Raw genomic sequence first — 21806 nt, forward strand, 5'->3', positions numbered from 1 at the left:
AGATAATAACTGTTAGACGTGATGATCTTGTAAAAGAAGCTCCCTGTGTGTTACAGAACCTTCCACAAACAGAGAAGACTTCACAGGCCTTCAAATCTGTGGCTGTCACTTCACACAAGCATATAGGACAGAGATGGGAACCCTCTGGCCTATAGGCTTAATTTGGTCTATCAGACCTCTCAGTTTTGCCTGTGAAGCTGTCGTCGTCTTCTTTTTCTTCCTCTTCTTCAAAAACCTACTCCTATCTGTCAATCTGACTTCAGGCAAATGTGCTGAAGGGGTCTCGAATGAATCAGAGCAAACCCCAACTTCCTTTGGCTTTGCATCTCCTCCCTAGCTGCTGCTTGAAACACATTGTTCCTCTGAAATGCTTTTGAGATGCAAAGGCACCTTTTGAATCTGGCACCTTTGTTCCTCCTAGGAGCCAGCCTTTGTCCTTCCCAGGAGCTTCTGACAGCTGCTGTTAGCAGCTAGCAGCTAGTTGCTAAGTACGCTTAGCAACTAACTCAGGGCACTATGCACACTGCAGCAGCGAATGGTGATCAACCCCGTAAGAACACGAGAAGAACTCTGCTGGGTCAGGCCAATGCTCCATCTAGTCCAGCATCCTGTTCTCACAGTGGCCAACCAAATGCCTGTGGGAAACCTGCAAGCACAACAGCCCTCTCCACTCCTGTAGTTTCCAGCAACTAGTACAGTGGTACCTCCAGTTGTGAATGGGATCCGTTCCAGAGCCCTGGTTGCACCCTGAGGAATTTGCAACTGGAGGTGCCACTTCCGCACATGCGTGCGGTGCATAGAGCACTTTTGCACATGCGTGCGTGGCAAACCCCAGAAAAATACTTCTGGGTTTGCCATGTATGTATCCCGAAGGATATGTAACCAGAGGTGAATGTAAATAGAGGTACCACTCTATTCAGAAGCATGACTGCCTCTGACCATGAAGGCCAAGCACAACCATAATGGCTAATAGACATTAATAGCCTGCCACTGCTAAATGTTTGCGATGAGTGGGGGGAGTTTTTTTGGGTCTGTGTGAAGAATATGATGGATAAACAGTAGCTATAGCTTATAGATTTGTCTGCATAAAATAATGCTACCATAAAAATCACCCTGCAGGTAGGGATGGAACCACTGTAACACAATGCCATACCCTCCAACATTTATCTGATGAAAATAGGGACATCCTATGGTTTTCCCAGTAGTGATGCATGGAAGTGAGAACTGGACCATAAAGAAGGCTGACTGCCGAAGAATTGATGCTTTTGAATTATGGTGCTGGAGGAGACTCTTGAGAGTCCCATGGACTGCAAGAAGATCAAACCGATCCATTCTGAAGGAAATCAGCCCTGAGTGCTCATTGGAAGGACAGATCCTGAAGCTGAGGCTCCAATACTTTGGCCACCTCATGAGAAGAGAAGACTCCCTGGAAAAGACCCTGATATTGGGAAAGATGGAGGGCACAGGGCAAAGGGGACGACAGAGGACAAGATGGTTGGACAGTGTTCTCAAAGCTACCAGCATGAGTTTGACCAAACTGTGGGAGGCAGTGGAAGACAGGAGTGCCTGGTGTGCTCTGGCCCATGGGGTCAGGAAGAGTCAGACACAACTAAATGACTAAACAACATTCCATATTATTATTACAGTCATACCTCAGGTTACAGAGGCTTTAGGTTGCGTTTTTTCGGGTTACGGACATGCCGAAACCCAGAAGTACCGGATCGGGTTACTTCTGGGTTTCGGCAGTCGTGCATACACAGAAGTGCTAAATCGCACTTTGCGCATGCACAGAAATGCCGGATCGCAACTCACGCATGCGCAGAGGCAGCGCTGTGGGTCGCAAACACTGCGGGTTGTGAATGTGCCTCCCGCACGGATCACATTTGCAACCCAAGCGTCCACTGTTTTAATAATTTTATTACTGCCCCTCTGACAGGGTTGCCCCAGAAACTCTGGGCAGGTTCCAACATATGTAAAAACATAATAAAGCATTAAACATTTTTTTTAAAAAAACCTTCCCAATACAGGACTTCCTTCAGATGTCTTCTAAAGGTTGTATACTTACTTTTTTCCTTGGCTCGGGGGGGTCGTATAACTCCATATCCTCCAACTTTTCTCTGAGGGAAATAGAGCCATCCTAAGGAAAAGCAGGACATTTTGGGATCCAATTAGAAACTGGGACAGCTTCTTTAAATCCGGGACTGTCCCTGGAAATTAGGAACACTTGGAAGTTCTGTAATGCCTCCAAATTCCTTGCCCCAGAACCCCTTGGCCATGGTGTTAAAAGCATCTGAGAGGTCAAGGAGAACCAACAGGCTCACACTTCCCCACCTCTCTCCCGAAAGAGGTAACCAGTCAGGGACAAAACGGGGCCTGAAACTAGACTGGAATGGATCTAGGTAATCTGCTTCCTCCAGGTAAATGTACAGCAGGCTTTGGATTTAGATGTAACGTCTAGAGTCTTGTCATTTTCACACAAACCGTGTTGTATTGACACGTTGACAGGAAAAAAGAAAGAAAAACAAAGGAAGGCAGTTATTTAATGAAATATTATTTTCAAACACTTCTTGGAATTTATGAACTATGGGGGGAAGAACACATTTATTTGTGTGGGTGATGTTTGCTACATGAAAAATGAACTCTCTCTATCTGTTGTTGTGGGTAATGACACAGAGCACTCCTACACACAGTCTCTCTCTCTCTCTCTCTCTCTCTCTCTCTCTCTCTCTCTCTCACACACACACACACACACACACACACATACATACACACACGCACACACTTTGTACAACACTGTTTGATGCACTTTAGAAGGGGTCCCTGCTGACATTGTTAAGGATCGGTTTTCCAGTTCCCAACATTTTATATCTTTGCCTTCCTCCCCACACCCGAAGTAAAGGCATGAACCAAAGTTAAGGCTATAAAGGGACATGCTTATTAACTTAATGATCCATATGTTCTATAAAACTTATACAGCTAATGCAGATACTTTAGGATTCGATTACTGCAGTGCACTCTGTGTAGGGCTCAGTGGCGTAGCGTGGGTTGTCAGCACCCGGGGCAAGGCAAGTAATTTGCGCCCCCTAACCCGTGGATTTGCGCCCCCTAACCCGTGGATTTGCGCGCCCTAACCCGTGGATTTGCCCTAACCCCAGATGTTGCGCCCGGTGCAGCCGCCCCCCCTGCACCCCCCACACTACGCCACTGGTAGGGCTTTCCTTATACCTGACCCAGAAACTGCAGTTAGTGCTGAATTCTGCGGCACACGATTGCTGACAGGAGTGAGGTCCTATCAGCATACGACACCTGTACTGAGAGACTTGCACTGGTTGTCGATTTGCTACCAGGCTTAGTTCAAGGTGGGACGCGGGTGGCGCTGTGGGTTAAACCACAGAGCCTAGGGCTTGCCAATCGGTCGGTGGTTCGAATCCCTGCGACGGGATGAGCTCCCGTTGTTCAGTCCCAGCTCCTGCCAACCTAGCAGTTCGAAAGCACAAAGTGCAAGTAGATAAATAGGTACCGCTTCAGCAGGAAGGTAAATGGCATTTCCGTGCACTGCTCTGGTTTACCAGAAGCGGCTTTGTCATGCTGGCCACATGACCCGGAAGCTGTATGCCAGCTCCCTCGGCCAGTATAGCGAGATGAGCGCTGCAACCCCAGAGTCGTCCGCAACTGGACCTAATGGTCAGGGGTCCCTTTACCTTTACCTAAGTTCAAGGTATTGCTGTTATTATGTGAAATTTCCAACAGGCCATGTGGAATTTGCAGATCTTGACTGCCTTGGGGAATGTGCAAAATGGAGTCAAGTTATGCACATTCCCCAAGGCCTGAGTTCTGGTGAATGTGCACAATAGCCGTGTGTGTGTGTGTGTGTGTGTGTGTGTGTGTGTGTGTGTGTATCCCCTCCCTGATTTCCAAGGGGGAAAAGAAAGCTATTAAGACTGTGGGTGTTTTGCAAAGCACTTAAAAATGTACTTTATTATGTGCTAGAAGTTGGAAGAGCACTGAAGGCAGAAAAATTACTGGCTTTGAAGGGTGTTATTTGCATTAACAGGTAACGAAAGATTCTTTTGAGTGTTTTTAATAGGATCCTAGAAAGGAAAACCCAGTTAAAAGGTGACTTGCTGTATTTAATCCCCCCCCTCTTTTACCATGTGGAGACATTTCTCACTTGGATGCCTCCTTTGGAAAATCTATGAAATAAGTATTGGGCACGGCATGTAGCAATTTGCATAAATCGGGTCCTCCCTTAAAGTATTATGGTGAGACCTGGAAAAACGACACCCTGTGTTGTGGGTGGGTACGATTGGTCAGCCACAACACCCGATTGGTAGGTCCCTTGAAGCTGGGTACAATCTGGCCAATGGGATGCAGTTGAAACGGTTCAAGGGACCTATTTATGCCCATGCACATGACCCAGAGCTTCCTCTTTCAGTGTGTGCATTCGGAACACCTGCCCACCTCTCCCTACTTTTAGGGCTTGTGCGCTTGACCTTGCTATGCTGTCGTGTGTCATCTGTCATTGGGACAGGGGCACAGCAGGAATTTTCCCCACTTGACTGATTGGCTGGTTCCATTTGGGTTTCGCCTGCTGCATAGCAAATCATCACAACTTGTAAGGTTGCAGATAGGCTCTGGTTCAGGTGATAGGGATGGGAGAACACTCTCGCCATCCCTATGTGAAGGGTATTCTGTTAAAGGAATCCAGACCCTCGATGGTTTGGACAACCCCTGAGAGGGGGTTGTGCCTGTGCCTGAGTCCAGGGGGACATCTGGGTGGTGGAGTTAGCCCATTCCCGGCTTTTCGCTTATCCAGGTGTTCACCCTTGGCTGACCTATGCTGGAACCCTGAGTCAGCACTACCTGCATGGCAGGGAGCTTGTCGAACCCGAGCCTATGCAACCAGTCACTTCCTGTAATCAATAAAGTTGTGGCCTAAATTCTGCCAAAAACCAAAGCCAAAATTTTGAGTCAAGTGTTAATTATTTAGGGGGGAGGTTTCTGGGTCTGAACACGCAAATACACCGACTTGTTATTCACACAAGATGTTTTCCTCTGCATAGAATAAACAGAATGTCCTTGAACGGTGATCAAAAGCTACAGGAATCTGCCCCTTTGCCTATAGTCACCATTTTGTTTGTTTGTTTGTTTATACTTTGGGAAACAAAAGCCTTGTTAAGAGAGAGCGGGGAAAGAAGCCGAAAAGGGAAGGCCATCTCATGTGAGAGTATGCATTCTCCTAACCCATAATGAAGACTTATTTCAAAATAAACAATTGGTTGTTTTGAGATACAAAACACAAGGCTTCCTTTGCCTCCTGTCACATGTACCTACACAGACCCCAAGATAATATTTTAGAGGTCCCTGCCAAGCTAGCAGGAACAACTAGTGCCAGGAGAATGAAAATTCTGTGGGGAGATGGAAGTCGCTGGTAGAGAAGCTATCGAAAGACTATTCATTATCAATTTCAGGGAGAACTATTAGATGGGAGTTTTGAACTATGGTGCTGGAGGAGACTCTTGAGAGTCCCATGGACTGCAAGAAGACCAAACCTCTCCATTCTGAAGGAAATCAGCCCTGAGTGCTCACTGGAAGGACAGATCCTGAAGCTGACGCTCCAATACTTTGGCCACCTCATGAGAAGAGAAGACTCCCTGGAAAAGACCCTGATGTTGGGAAAGATGGAGGGCACAAGGAGAAGGGGATGACAGACAACGAGATGGTTGGATAGTGTTCTCGAAGCTACCAGCATGAGTCTGACCAAACTGCGGGAGGCAGTGGAAGACAGGAGTGCCTGGCGTGCTCTGGTCCATGGGGTCACGAAGAGTCGGACACGACTAAACGACTAAACAACAACAACATTAGATGGGAGAAGGGGACTTGAAGCCACTTTTTGTTCCTCGTTGGTGACCAGGAAAGGGGGTAGGTTTGCTTTTCTAAGATTGCCCCCTCTGTGGAGAGTGACCCATCTCTGGAATGTAATCAAGCTGGGTAGGTCCAGTTTTATTAAGAGAAAGTTACAAGTTTTTGGTTTTTTTAAAAGATTTCTGGTAATAGCACAAAATAAAGTAACTCAGAAGCTTAAAAATAACAAAGCTATTTTACCTGGCTCACAACTGAAGAAGCTTCCAGCAAAGAAGATTGGTAAAATAAACTACTGAGCTATGCGGGACAAATTATTTAATACCCAAGAAAACCCAAGAAAAAAAGGACTTTGAGAATACCGAGAGAGAGAGAGATTTAGGGGATAAATGTTTGCATATTTTTTAAGCTTTGTGTATAGTTTCTCACATTAGGAAAACTTCTATATGTCATTTGTAATAAGGTGAAGAAAATTTAAAATTGAAATAGTAAGAATATAAGGTTTTAAGAACGTGCGTGAAAAAGTATTAAATAATTAAACCAAGAGGGGGAGGGGAGAGAAGTCAATCAAAACTATGGTTTTTAAAAAAATCTGCTTTAGATGTGGTTGTTTGTTTTATTTGGAAATTTAATAAATTGTTATTAAAAAATAAAAAAAATAAATATTATCTGGCTCACAACTTACAGTATGTGGCATAGACGAAGCTGAGCATCAGGTTTCAATTCTGCAGCATAACGAACAATAGTAACTACATCACGAGGAAGAAGGCAACCCTTACAATGTTATTTTTCTAGAAAAGGAGGCGCTTGAACGTACCATGAATGCCTGCCTTGTTCTCCTATAATGACAATGGCACCCACCTGAGAGGTGAGTTCTGGCTGAAAAAAGCCCTGCAATGACCTAAGCCAGATTTAAGCAAAACTGGCCCAAATCTCATGACTTGATGTGACCAGTCGTGGTGCTTAATCGATGGAAGCTTTGAGACAATGAACACTCACCTCTCCCGTCTTGAAGGAGCAAACACCAGCCTCCCATCACAGATTTCAGTCAACCAGTTCTCTCTAGCATTGGCCTTGGGAGATTAATAAGGAGCACCAGCGCTCAGCGTCGGTGCTCATGAATTTCAAGCAGTTTCTAATGCAAACCAGAAAAACTCTAAGGGTGGACTATTTCTCCGCACTCTCAAAGCATCATCATCCACTGGGACTAAGGAAAACACACCAGAGCCAATTGGCACTGGCTTGAGAACACACAGAGGCAGCTGCCAGGCTCTTACTACAGAGTTGGACACTGAAGCAAATCCCCCAGTTTGGCGGATTCTGATTCACTGCAGTGCTGGGCTATATGGAACAACACCCTCAGACTTATTATATCAATAAACAATGAGCTGCCATTTTCAGCTCTGGTCAATCCATGCACTGCTCTCTCCAGCTAATTTGGAAATGCCCCAGACTACAGATTTGATATTCAGCAAATAAAACTGAATATTCATTGCCAAATGTGTAGGGGGAGCTATTTGGGGAATCAAATTTACAAGCCTGTGTTTATGCTTTGACCTTCTGAATTTTGCCAGGTCTTCACATTCTGCCTTGCACTTTGTATCCCAAAGCAACCAATTGTCTATTTTGAAATAGGTTTCCAATTTGGGGTAGGAGAGTGCATATTTCCCCCCCACCCTGTTGTACTCCAATACTTGATTCCCTGCTCTTTACCTCTTCTTCCCTCACTCTCTCATCACAAGCTTTTTTGTTTTGTTTTGTTTCCCCACATATGAGAAACAAAAACTAACATTGTGTTTTATGGTGTGCAGGTGAAGCATCTTGTGTAAATAACAAGTTGGTAGCCTCATGCAAATTATGCTTTTAATTTATGCAAAATAATTAAATTAAAAACCTCACTTTAAAATTTATTTTTATTTGTTGCTTATTTGTTGCTTCTATAACCCAGCCTTCCTCCCAAAAGGGGGATAACAAAATAAAACATATTAATGCTAAGAACATTTAAAGCATCAAACAGATTCCCACTAGTTAAAACAGCTGCAGATAATATCGCTACTTCCCTGAATACCAAATGCCTGGCAATTTGCAATAGGTGGACTGCCTAGGGATGAAGCAGGAATCTGTTTGAAATAAATTTATACATGGAACTTAGTGGTTTTGGCCCAATCAGTCTTTGCCCACATCTCTTGTTTCAACCACCTGCTTATCTTGACACCACTTGCTCAATGGCATTTTTTAAAGAGCCCAACTAATTAAATGCTAAATTACATGCAAAAATATATACATTTATAGGTATATATACTCTTATATATAATGCATATATAAGAGTCAAGTCCATGTGGTACTGCATGTCTGCAGCTTGACTTTCTAAAACATAAATGCACATTTTTATACAGCTATATGCATTATTGAATGTACCTGTTTATATGCTGGATATTTGAATAGACCTGGAGTATATATGCATATAATATATGTGGAACATTATGTTTTTAATCAGGTATAATAATGCATATCATATCGGGTTGCCATGTGTCCTCCTTTTCCAGGACACATCCTCTTTTGCAGGGGTAAAATTTCTGTCCGGTTGGGTTTTTTTAAATTTGCCAAAATGTCTCTGGCTCTACTCTGGATGAGACATAGACATAATTGGTGGTTGAAAACTTGCTTTCCTCTTCTCCTGCCTCCTTCAGCAATATATTCACAGCTTCTATAGACTACATATAAGAGGGGTATTTAAAATGAGAATCGTCATAGCGTCTTCTTTTTTGCTCTTCAAAATATGGCAACCCTAGTATTATATGCAAAACATGTTCATTTTTTTTTTAGTGGAATCTGTAAAAAAACAAAACACTTTCTCATCAAGATCAACAAGCATAGTGCAAATTAGAAAAAAGAAAATCCAGGCTTATAAGCTTGATGTCAAGATTTTCAGACAGTTCCATCCCACGACATGCCATCATCTCTTACATGCAGAGCCTGTTACATACTAAACTGGGTGAATCAATGCTTTTCATGACAATTCCTAGGTACCTAACATAGAATGGACATTCCGTCTTGTGCACCAGAGCCCATTCCATGCTAGAAATGTACTTTGACAGGATATCTTCATCCTAATTCATGCTCTAAGCATATATTAGCCTGACTACTGCAGTACACTCCACATGGGACGGCCTTTAAAGTTAGCTCTGGTATTTCAGCTGGTTTGAAATGAAGCTGCAGATAGGGTCAAGGTGGTTGGACTATATGAGACCTTCGGCACTGCTTGCTGATGCATTTCCAAAAACAATTTGAATTGCCAGTTTTATCCTTCAATGCCTTAAAATGAATTGGGTCTCGATTATTTGTAGGATCATCTGCACCCATATCAAGCTGCCAATGACCAAAAACAGAAGCCTTCTTTGAAACTGTTAGGCACGAGAAAGGGGACATTTTTCCACGTGGCCCACAGCTCTGCAGCTCATTGTCACCTGACCTCCAGTAGGTTTTTATATTTTGGGCTGGGTGGGCATTTTTTATTGCTGGGTCATTTAGTACTGGATATCTTTTTCTTTTCTTTGAAGAGCCCATCTTGAATGTCATATTTTGGTGCTGCTTTTGTGTTTTGGGGGGGTTCCGCCCCCCCATGTATGCCACCGTGAGGGAGTTCTGCTCAGAAAGGCAGCTTATAAATCTTTTAAATAAGGGAATTAATTAAATAGAATGCACTTGTTTCTGGATCACAATTGCCATTAGCTCTACTGCCCTCAAGAAGACACTGGAGTCGTGTAGTCAAGGACAAGAGGTGGTTATTTGCACTTTCAAAGTTTGCACCCATTTCAATCTGTGCCGATGCCATAAGATATGCTGTTTTTCTTTCAAACTCTTCCCCTTAACAGCCTGTGTTTGGCTTCCATAGCGAAACATGCAGTGATGGCAGCAGTTATTTTTATCTTTGCCTCTTTCATGTCAGCGTGACCAGGGGAAAGCAAGTGTCATGGAAACCCAGGCTGAATGAAGGCATAGCGATTGGTAGCATGACATACAAAGTGGAATTTTCAATAATAATAATAATAATAATAATAATAATAATAATAATAATAATTTATTATTTATACCCCGCCCATCTGGCTGGGTCCCCCCAGCCACTCTGGGCGGCTTCCAACCAAACACTGAAATACAATAACCTATTAAACATTAAAAGCTTCCCTAAACAGGGCTGCCTTTAGATGTCTTCTAAAAGTTTGGTAGTTGTTGTTCTCTTTGACATCTGGTGGGAGGGCATTCCACAGGGCGGGCGCCACTACCGAGAAGGCCCTCTGCCTGGTTCCCTGTAACTTGGCTTCTCACAGCGAGGGAACCGCCAGAAGGCCCTCGGCGCTGGACCTCAGTGTCAGCAGAGGAGAGGGCAAAGCTTCAGCCCTTCTTCTCATGACCCTTGGCAACATCCCTCATGTGGCTGAGTGCTCTTGCAGGATCTTGTGAGGGATCAGGCAGCTGAGGGGTTAAAAGTCTCAGGAACATGGAGATCGGGGCCATTTTGTCCCATGAACTTCCCACTCAACCTTGGTGTTAGTGCTTCCTTGGGCTCTTTCTGCCAAATCTTTTTTTACTCCCAACCCCAGATGAGTTGGGAGGTTTTCGCCTTTTCCTCAGGGAGTGGCAGCAACGGTTGTTAGGCTCTCTAAATCTATTGTCACAACTGTGGCATTGGAAGGAATTCAAACTATAGTGGGTACCATACAAGGCTTGCACGAGGATAGTATTACGACACATTCCTTGCACAGGTGAGTCTAGAGCCCAGCCTTGCCTAAACCCCTCTCCCAGTTGCCGAATGGGAAACCAGATCCTTGGCCTTGTGGGAATGTTCAGGGATGCAGGAGAGGATATATTGTTTTATTATAGCCTTTCCAACTTATGTTAACAAGTTCACAATTTAGCAGAGTAATATTCCCCTTTTAAAACTTGCAGCGGATGCATTTGCTCAGGCTCGCTAAAGCCTCTACAATAACTGTTCTGGTATTTCCCCCTTATTCCCTCATAAAAGATAAGACATGACACAGTCTTCTATGAAAGTATAAAAAGGTTTACTCACACATCATTCTGTTCACAATAGGATCCCAGAAGGCAGACTTAGCTTAGAAAAGTAACATATACCTAGAAACTATCTCATAAGAAGACACTCCCTTTGTCCTCTCATGGCTGAGAGCATCTTTGGCTAAGCAGATGTTGCTTCTTTGATGCATGTAGTCAAAGAGAGAGAGATGGCTGCCCTGCCCTGTCCTTTTGTCATTACCTGCACAGGTGAGGCCACACCCACCTCTAGTCACATGCAGAGGAAGTCTGTCCCAGCCCAGAAGGAAACAGGAAGTTTACCTGCTGGCTGGACAAACATGCCTCCCCATGTATAAACATGTTCACTCTAGGAATGTTGTACTTGACTGCTCTTGTGTTTCACATCCCACAGGCCTGCCCCACTAAAGAGTTCAACAGTGTTCCAGCCCTACCTGGAGATATTGGGGATCAAACCTGAGACCTTTTCCATGCAAAGCATGCGCTTAACCACTGAGCCACACAGCCCTTCTCCAGATACTTACCACAACAGTCGGGGAGCCATTAATTAAGGGGGGGAGGGTGGAATCACAGAAATCAGGGCTATGCAGGCATGTGTAGCTACATGGCCAGGCTCCCCTGAGACATATGAGAAGGTGCAGCCATTTTGTTTTTATCAGTCAAAGGTCTTTGTACTTTATAATCATAATCACTATGTTGGGGGGTGCACCAATCAAATCCAGGGGCTCTTGTGGAAGTAAACAAACAACATGCCAGTGAAACTAAAGAACACATAAAGCAAATAAATGCAAAGTTAAAAATAAAAATAAAAATCAATTGGGAAGCTCTCCTCATCCATGGCATGTCATGCCTAGCTTGGTTCTGATATTAACTCCTTTGAAGGATAAAAATGTGTGTAGCAGATTCCTTCTTAGGTACACTGGTGTTCATTTGTATCACAAAGGAAAATATAACACAGAAAAGAGTGAGTGATTCTTCAGCCCTAGACCTTGCAACTGCTCGCATCCATCATTCATTCCTTTATCACCTTGTAGTACCAATGTCACCGTCATTCATACCTTTGTCACCTCGAGACTGGTCTACTGTAATTTATTCTGCGCTGGGCTTCCTTTGATGACTGTTCAGAAGCTTTCTCTGGCATGGAACAAAGTCTCCTGTCAGGGACAGGAAACAAGAACAAACAACAACAGTGTCCCAGCACATGCAATAGCTTTCATTCCAGGTGTATTCTAGGGACACCCCAACTTATTGGCTATGCAATGGGAGAGAAAGCATCCCCATCATCAACCCAGCATTTTCTCTCTCCCCCATGAAAAGGGAGGTAGCTGGTGGTTAGGAGGTTGCTACAAAGTTGTTCAACTTCCAATTTCTGTGGCTGGAGCAAAAGCAAAAAACAGATTCAATGTGTACCCCGTGTTATATCTTGTTTAGCTTTGATTAGGTTGGAGAAGATAGTCAGGGGTTACTTTTTTTTCACAAGGCAGCTGGACAATCTGACAGTTGTGAAAATAATGCTGATAAGTGTTTGTTGTGAGTTGTTACTGCAAAATATAATTTTCAGCTGGATGGAAAAATAATGAAGCCTCTCTTCTGAGTGAAAAATGCAGCTTATTGCTTAAGTCCAAGGGCAACTAGCCTTGTGTCAACAATAATGCAGATTCCGTGCATATATTATGGATTGCATTATCTTCTGAGAGTGCATGAATTAGCATTAATGGAAGTTAATTTAATGGAAAACAGAAGGTGGGTCCATTTGCCATGCTACCCCACAATTAACCATACATTTCTCTTCATTCACACATGTGTGGAATTTGCTTTTTGTTGTTGTTGTTCCTGCTGAAACAATCCCCAGATATCAATCACAAAAGGAACTTACAGGATGGCACTCTTACAATTTAATGATAGTGGTTAAAGAATTCAATTTTTAATACATTGCCGTGTAAAACTGCAACGATCACACAAACGAAAACACCAGAGACCCATCCTGTTTTGATTAGCTCACATTCCTGCTTCATCACCACAAAACCATTGATTTCCAGTGGCCTCTAAGTAAATGCTAAAGGAACTCAGTATGTTTAACTTTGTCTATTAGAACAGAAGCTTGGGGGAAGGGAAGTGGGGACAGAATGAATAGTGGTTCACTATTTTTGACAGCTGTTACAAGTAATGCACAGAAGCTATTGTGTCCCAGATCTTGAACACTGAACTTTGGGGTTGTTTTTGTTTTAAAAAAAATGAAATGTGGCACAGAGCTACAATTCCCAATGTTCCCTGAGAAGTAGGATTGGTTGTTAAACCAATCTGGGAATTGTAGCTCTTTGAAGGGAATGGGGGTTGCCTAATATCTCTCAGCAACCATAACAAACTACAGCTCCCAGGATTCTTTGGGCAAAACCATGACTGTTAAAGTGGTACAAGAGTATACTTTAAATGTATGGTGCAGATGAGGCAACAGACCAAAAGCAGATTGTGTCATTCCAACGTTTTTTCCCAATGGGCATTATTCAGCTAAAGTTAAGCACTTGGACGCCATTGAATTGGAAGAGCGATTTATGCACATTCTTGATGTCAAAATCCATTGGACTTAACTTTAGCTGAATCATGCCCACTATGTTTTGAAAGGCAAGCAGGTCTTCTAAAAGGGGTGATCTCATTTGCTCTCACTTTCAGATCCTGTCTAATTCAGTGAGTGGAGAGCCCTACAAGTCAAATCCTATAATCTATTAAGAATTAGAAAGTATCCAGTTTCCATGTAACTAATGAGTGTAAGAAATGTTAGAGCAGCTAGAGGTTAATAAGCAGAACAGGCTTTCCTAATTATGAAGTAAAATTTCTAGCTGAGTGAAGGGTGAATAATCAGAGAATTAATTACAAGCATTAATAGTAATAATTATATCAGATAATGACATTTAAAATGTTGGAGGTAATGAATTTAAAAATTGTGGTGTTGTGAAAATACTCAGCTATTCCAGAGTTATCAGCTTGGGGCTATATCACAGCCCAAACCTCCGTTGAACCTTATATGATTCACCCAGTGGAGGAAGATATAATTGCATAGAGAAAGAGATCTACATTGCTTCGAAAATTGAAGTCATAGCCTCCAAAACTAGAAAACCATTCATTTTGAGCTCAGGTGTCTCAGTTGCATAAATTGCATTGTGGAGTTCAGTATATGAACTGTTTAAAAATCATAAAGTGAAACTTCGGCAATATCGTTTTTAAATCAGGGATGGGGAACTGGTGGCCCTCCTGATATTTGTTGGACTATAATTCCCATCATCCTTGACTACTGGCCATGCTGGCTGGGGCTGATGGGAAGTGGAGCCTAAGAACATCTGGAGTCCTACCAGTTCCCCATTTCTTGGTTAAAGTGAGACGCATGTTACCAACCCTCACAAAATAATTTCAAACAAAGGGATAACTTGGGAATTTCAAAATGCACTATTCGTTTTGATGGGGCTTTCAGTGTGCCTGCGGGAATCTTGTATCTACATTTCTAGCAGATGGAAATTGCCTTTTACATTGATCTGTAGCAAGGGATCACGTGTTAGTCCCTGATCAAGGTCTCCAAATAAAAGAGATACCTGGGTTCCTGTACCATTAATAGTTCAGAAAATGGATTTATGTTAACAGACCTGCATGACTGCAACTGACCATACATATTTTCACTGTTCTGACATCCCCCTCAACCCACTTTCTGGGAAGCTAGTATCGTGACTTTGCTCCACCTGATGATCTGGATATAACACACTCACACATACCTGTAAATCACCTGACTTCACAATTGCACCCGGTGAGGTGGTCTTGGCCCCCTGTCAAAGTTGCCTGTGAAGGTGTAGGAGAGATACCAAACAGGACTGAAGTTGCTGCACAAGAGCTGATGGGCGGGGGTCTTCCCTTCTGCAGGGTCTGGTTGTGGGACAGAGTTCCTTGTGGGGAACTCTAGCTGCACCTAAACCAAGCAGAACCCCTCCCCTTAAATGTTCTGTACTGTGAGTTGACCTTCACTCTGAGGCTCATTTGTGCCCTAGGTTTTAGATATAAGGCAGATAGGGGTCCCCCACCGTCCAACCTTATTATAATGTGCTCTTTTCCAAGGTTCCCTGAAGGAGGGAATGATTTTGGTGTGTCAGCTTCTACTGAGGCCAGGATTCCTCCAACATGTTATTCTGTGGCTCTGTACCTGGCTATGGAAGGCAGCCTGGTCTCCTGTAATGCGTTTCTTTGTTTTATTGAGGGTGTCTATCCAGATCCCTGTTCTGAGCTTGAATTACAAAGTGATGGGAACAGGATATCTGGCTACCTTTACTGTTCTGTCTAAAATTGGGAGGGGTCAGGGTGAAGTTTGTGGGTTCGTAATCAGGGGCGCGGGTGGCGCTGTGGGTAAAAAGCCTCAGCGCCTAGGACTTGCCGATTGCATGGTCGGCAGTTCGAATCCCCGCGGCGGGGTGCGCTCCCGTAGTTCGGTCCCAGCGCCTGCCAACCTAGCAGTTTGAAAGCACCCCCGGGTGCAAGTAGATAAATAGGTACCGCTTTATAGCGGGAAGGTAAAACGGCGTTCCGTGTGCTGCGCTGGCTCGCCAGATGCAGCTTGTCACACTGGCCACGTGACCTGGAAGTGTCTGCGGACAGCGCTGGCTCCCGGCCTATAGAGTGAGATGAGCGCACAACCCTAGAGTCTGGCAAGACTGGCCCGTATGGGCAGGGGTACCTTTACCTTTAATCAGGGGCGACTCAGAAGAAAGGATGTTGCACACTGCTGAATGCTGCATGTACTTGTCTCATGCTTGTATGTTGTTGTTGTTGCTGCTGTTTAGTCATTTAGTCATGTCCGACTCTTCGTGACCCCATGGACCAGAGCACGCCAAGCACTCCTGTCTTCCACTGCCTCCCGCAGTTTGGTCCAACTCATGCTGGTAGCTTTGAGAACACTGTCCAACCATCTTGTCCTCTGTCGTCCCCTTCTCCTTGTGCCCTCCATCTTTCCCAACATCGGTCTTTTCCAGGGACCCTTCTCATCTCCTGAGGTGGCCAAAGTATTGGAGTCTCAGCTTCAGGATCTGTCCTTCCAGTGAGCACTCAGGGCTGATTTCCTTCAGAATGGAGAGGTTTGATGCTTGTATACCATATCCAAATCATCTTTCTCTCTCTCTCTCTCCACACACACAGGGATTTTGCTAATGAGTAATAATAATGGTGTGTGGGGGGGAAGTTAATGGTACTTATACAAAAGCATTTAATTAAAGCAAATGTAAACTATTTAATGAACATGAAGTTGTGGATATGGAATTTCACATCTCATGATGCCTAAGGTGCCTTACAATTCCACTCCTCTCTGATGATACTAAACTGTGTTTTTTTAAAAAAAAGAAGAGGAAAAAAACCTAGTATAGTTATGTTTTCTGTTTCTTTTGCTGCATGGGCAAATGGTAGGATATTTCCATGAAGGGTTTCATTAAAATGTTATTTTTGTCTCCTCTCTGATGATTTCTTTTCTGAATGACTCCGTCTCCGCCTGGGCTTTGCAATTTGCAGGAGGCTTTATTTATTTTTCACTTTTGCAAACAAACAATTACATTTTCGAGAGCCCTTAAAAATATGATCCTCCATATAAATGGGTTGCACTTTGCCTCTTGGCTGATCAAGAGTGTCACCTAATTAAACAACTTTGTGTCACTGCCATGGGCTTGGAAGGGAATGAAATGAAATAAGCAAATAGAACCAAACAATCTCATTTCCATAAACTGGAGGACACAGTACACTTCTGCACATTTTTAAAGTATGTTTACTGCTTGCTCAAAAAATCTCCATGTTTCAGGCAGATCCACACATTAGTTTATCCAAAATGAGATTGTTCCTGTGCATCATTCAATACTTGACCCATAATGAAATCTAATTGGGTTGAGTCAATTAAAGGGAGGAGGGGTAGCATTGTATGTAAAGAACACTTGTGAAGAAATCCATGACCTGGAACATGAAAAGCAGATTGAGAGTATATGGGTAAAAATTGTAGGAGAGAGAAAAAACAGTGAACTTACTGTGGGTGTCTGCTATAGGCCGCCAAGCCAAACTGAAGACTTGCATGATGCCTTACTAGAGCAGATTACCATTCAAAAAGGAGATAAATACTAATCAACTAATACTTTGAGTTTGGGACTCAAACTCTGCCAAGAGCATAAGATTTGACAAATTCCTCCATTACATGGCTGACAATTTCATTTCCCAGAAGGTGGAAGAACCAACAAGGGGATCATCTACCTTGGACCTAGTCCTCACCAATAGTGAGGAACTGATTGATGAAGTGTAAGTACTCAGAAACTTGGGAGGAAGTGATCATGTTCTCTTGGGTTTCAGGATACAGAGGCAAGGGAAAACTGAATGTAGTCAGACACACACCCTGGACTTGAAGAAGGCCAATTTTGAAAAGCTGAAGGAGCTATTGGGTGTGATCCCATGGTCAGAAATACTCAAAGAGAAGGGAGTCCAAGAAGGATGGGAGTTTCTAAAAGGAGGCAGGCTTCAGCCAAAGCATTTCTTAACAGCAGTGTGTTGTCTGTCAGCAGTGTGCCTGTGTTTGCTGAGGTGGTTTGTGTATGTATGTGTGTGAAGACCAAAGTGCATCAGCGAGAACTGGAATCATCTTTTTTTCAGCATATTCATAGCTTCGTCCATCAATCCATTCTGCCTCCTAGAAAATCTTGCTGCCTACTAAATATTTCAATCAATCAACTGCACCCAATTTCAAATACTTTTGTGGCTCCCAGTGGGGGATCTCCACAGTGGGGAAAACCTTACGGGAATTATGGAAATGCAAATCCCTTCACTTGGGAGAGTGGTGTATGTAATCAATGTTTGGGAATTGCCTTTGTGTAACAGCCTTTAGATAATAATTACTGTCCACACAAATGACTTTGCCTGGGTTCAGTCTGAAGGTTTCATATCATGGCTGAAGGTTTCATATCATGGCTGAAGGTTTCATATCATGGTATAGGGAAAAAGCATTTCTCTTTTAATATAAAAGGATGTGTGATATGAGCACTCATACACAAGGTCTCAATTTATTGCACACCTTAAGGTGGTCTAGAAATCATATTTGTCAATGAAAAGATGTGTGACATTAACAGCAACTTTTTAATTACACTGCATTCTAAGAGTCTGCTTATTATAAATGTCCTTCCCTACGCTTGATATCTTCAAGTCAAAGAAGATCAGACACATGGGCTTCAAATTGTATGAGACCTTTCCCTCATGGTGTTTTCTTGATCTAAATCATACATGCACATGCTGCTATTTGTCTCTGGGGAAAACATGCCAGTAGCTGTATGGCTTGGGGTGGAAACACAGGAAACGGTCTTACAGCAGCTGGGCTAAACTATCAATCGGCTAAACTGCAAAGGACTAAAGTATCTTAAACTTAGGAACCATCCTAAATTCTAGCTCCTATAAAGTGCAAGGTGTTGCTATAAAAGGACTGAGCCCAATTGTCCCCTTCTATCCATGAAAATGCTTTTGAATCAGCTAAGACACTCACTAGCAAAAGAGGAAGGGGAAGCTCTTGATCCATGCGACGGTCATTTCCAGGCTTGATTATTGTAACTTGCTCTACACGGGGCTGCCCTTGAAGCTGACCCAGAAACTCCAACGGGTGCAGAATGCCGCAGCGAGGCTCCTTACGGGATCATATTCATCCAGTGCTTTACCAACTGCACTGGCTCCCGGTGGAGTACAGGGTCAGGTTTAAGGTGCTGGTTTTGACCTTTAAAGTCCTATGTAGCCTAGGACCCACGTACCTACGGGACCGCCTCTCCTGGTATGCCCCGCGGAGGACCTTAAGGTCCACAAATGACAACATTTTGGAGGTCCCAGGTCGCAAGGTGGTTAGATTGGTCTCAACTAGGGCCAGAGCCTTTTCAGTACTGGCCCCGATTTGGTGGAACGCTCTGTCACAAAAGACTAGGGCCCTGCGGGACTTGACATCTTTCCGCAGGGCCTGCAAGACAGAGCTGTTCCGCTTGGCCTTTGGTTTGGACTCAGTCTGACCCTTATGTTTCCCTCCCCTTATGGTTTTGATCTATGAGCTACTTTTAAAATGAGGCTGCATTTTAAATTGCATTTTAACCTGTATTTTAAATTGGGCTCCCCCCCCCCCCTATTATGTTCTTACTGTAATTTTACTGGTGTTAGCCACCCTGAGCCTGGCTCTGGCCAGGAAGGGCGGGGTAGAAATAATAATAATAATAATAATAATAATAATAATAATAATAATAATTGAAGATTCCCCCTCCAGCTTCTAGTGCCAGGTGGATCATCCAGAAGAGGATGGAAAGTAGCATTGAGACATAAGGGTGAATCCTTGAAGATGACCTCCTCTTCTCTACCATTAATGGAGGCCTCCACTAGCTCAAACATTGTTCTGTGAATGGAATAACTCCTTCCATTGGTAAAAAGGCACCACTGGACACAGCCTGTGTTTGCCCATTATTTCTTTTTTTTTCCCACCCCCTGCAATAGCCACCAAAAATTCCATTTTTTAAAGGTACATAGAAAATGGTCTTCTTTTCCCTCCAACACTTCGTGAAGTTTGATGCAGGACGAAGTAGACTTTACCTGTGTTTCTTATCCCAGTGCAAAGTGGGCATGATGACAAGTTCTTCTTGGAACCAGGAAAAAAATATAACACCAACCCTACCCTACTCTTTAACCATATACTCAGTTTCACACATTGCTATAAACTGAAGGTGGTGTGAATTTGAATCTCCTGTGTTCTTTTCATATGATCTTTTATTCAAATCTGACTTGAATGTTGATGATTGCTTTATTGTTTGCAAATTATTTATTTGCTATTAGGTATTTATGCATTTAATGCTGTGTAGCTCATTTATGTACGTTGCTGCCAGTTGATTAGGTGTCACATTTGCCTAAGCAGTGAAAACAAAACATCTGCTTTAATTCCGCTTGTTTTCACAGCACACTGAGCAAAGTCAAAGTTGGGGGGAAATGAATGAAGCAAAGTTGCTCAAGCGAATGTAACAGAACAAAAGGAACTGGGGTGAGTTATTTGTAAGTGTTCTCCTAGGCTGCAAACATGCCTTCGAATACTTGTAATAAACACGACCCAACAAATGCATTCAGACAAACAACCAAAGCACCTACAGGAGGAGTGGTGAGGTCTTCTGTACAAGAAAAATGGGTGATGTGGGTAAGCTGCTTTGATTCCCCCTCTGAACCTTGTGGGCTTCCCATAGCATCTGTTTGGCCACAATGAGAACAGAGTGCTAGACTAGGTGGGTCTTTGGCCTGACCCAACAGGGTTCTCCTGATGTTCTTACATTTAACCTCAGAAAACCTTGGGGTTTAATGTCAGGTTAGGGGTGGAGGACATAATCAATGCAGAATCCTGTAACATTGTTCAACCCCACAGAATTGCATATGAAGTCCTAAAACAAAAAAGTTAGGTCAAACACAGCTCCCAGGGCAAATTGGGTTTTCTGGGCTCACAGAATCTTTGACGCTAGAGTTGCAACTGAAATTTCACCAATGGCAGCCATATTTGGGAGGTGGGTTATAAAGAAATTATTGGTTTGGTTTGCATTTAAAGGCCAACTCACCTGAAATTTGATGCAGTTAGGGTAAGTTTGCTTTGAAATGCTAATTTACAATTTCCAAAACAATATGTAAATGAAAAAAAAGCAGCCATCCTTCAAAATTCACAATTCTCCAGATTTTGTGCTAGTTCTCCACGCAACTGATGTGTACAAAAATTCATATATTGAGATGAAGAGTGAATATAACTAGGCACGGTAGTAAAAAAAATAGCATACAAAAATGCATTATATTTAGGGGGAAATGCTTTTGGGGAACAAACACTCCATTATTTATTTATTTACTTGTTTCATAAAATGTATACGTCGCTTGATGGTAGAAAGATTGCCTCAAAGCAATTAGAAGCAATTAACGCTAAAATGCTAATGAGTTTTCACAAGTACTTTTTTAAAAAGCAGTCTGATGTGGAAGTGCAGAGAACTAAACTTAAGACAAGAAACGTAAGAAACTTAGAGAAAAGCAAAATTGACGTATTTAGCCAGTGAAGAATCTTCACCCCCACAGCAGCTTCCTGCAAGGGCACAGCTGAGATCTGCTGCCAGCTCAAAGTGATCCCAGATGATTGATTGATTATATATATATATATATACTGCCCTTCATTCAAGGATAACGGGGTGGTTTACAGTATAAAAACACACAAAATGCATAATATACACAATAACAAACAAAACAATTTTAATTAGCCAAAGGTCTGGAAGAAGAGGAGTGTTTTTGCCTGATGCCTAAAGAGATATAATGGCACCAGGCGAGTCCATAAGTGGGGAGTCACCACAGAAAAGGCCCATTCTCATGTTGCCACCCTCTGGACCTCTCATGGAGGGGGCACACAAAACCGGGCCTGAAATTGTGATCACAGGGTCTGGGTTAGTTCATATGCAGAGTCATGGCCTTTGCATAGCTGCCAACTTACAGATTTGAAAATAAGGGATCAGCAGCCAAAATAAGGGATTTTCCGGTCACAGGTATGTTCAACTTCTGAGCCACTCCAAGCCAAAGGCAGAAAGCCCAGCCAGCAGCAAACGAAGCCTCATCAATAAGGGACAGCAGCGGGACATGGCACTGGGATAAGGGACTGTCCCGCCAAATAAGGGACGCTTGACAGCTATGGGCCTTTGAGGTTTTTCACACCCTTAATAATCAGAGATCCCATTTCAGACTTCTAGTTCTCCCCACAAGCTCATTCATGATCTTCAGAAGCATCTTCAGAGCCCTATCTTGTTCTATATACCAAATGGGGAGGTCAAGAGCTTACCGCTAAGCAAATGGAGCTGAAAAACTGAGCTCTCCCCATG

At 43.2% G+C, this 21806-nt stretch overlaps 1 long non-coding RNA gene across 1 annotated transcript in view; it reads right to left on the bottom strand.

Moving 5' to 3' along the window:
• Positions 1-603: 603 nt before the first annotated feature.
• LOC310764901 overlaps positions 604-21806 on the bottom strand; it is a 111511-nt gene continuing 90308 nt past the window's right edge. Inside the window, exon 3 of the long non-coding RNA XR_014549336.1 lies at positions 604-704. This is a non-coding gene — a long non-coding RNA (uncharacterized lncRNA). The remainder of the gene's footprint in view (positions 705-21806) is intronic.

This window comes from Podarcis filfolensis (assembly GCF_964270895.1).
Source record: "Podarcis filfolensis genome assembly, chromosome: 6".
NCBI classification, from domain to species: domain Eukaryota; kingdom Metazoa; phylum Chordata; class Lepidosauria; order Squamata; family Lacertidae; genus Podarcis; species Podarcis filfolensis.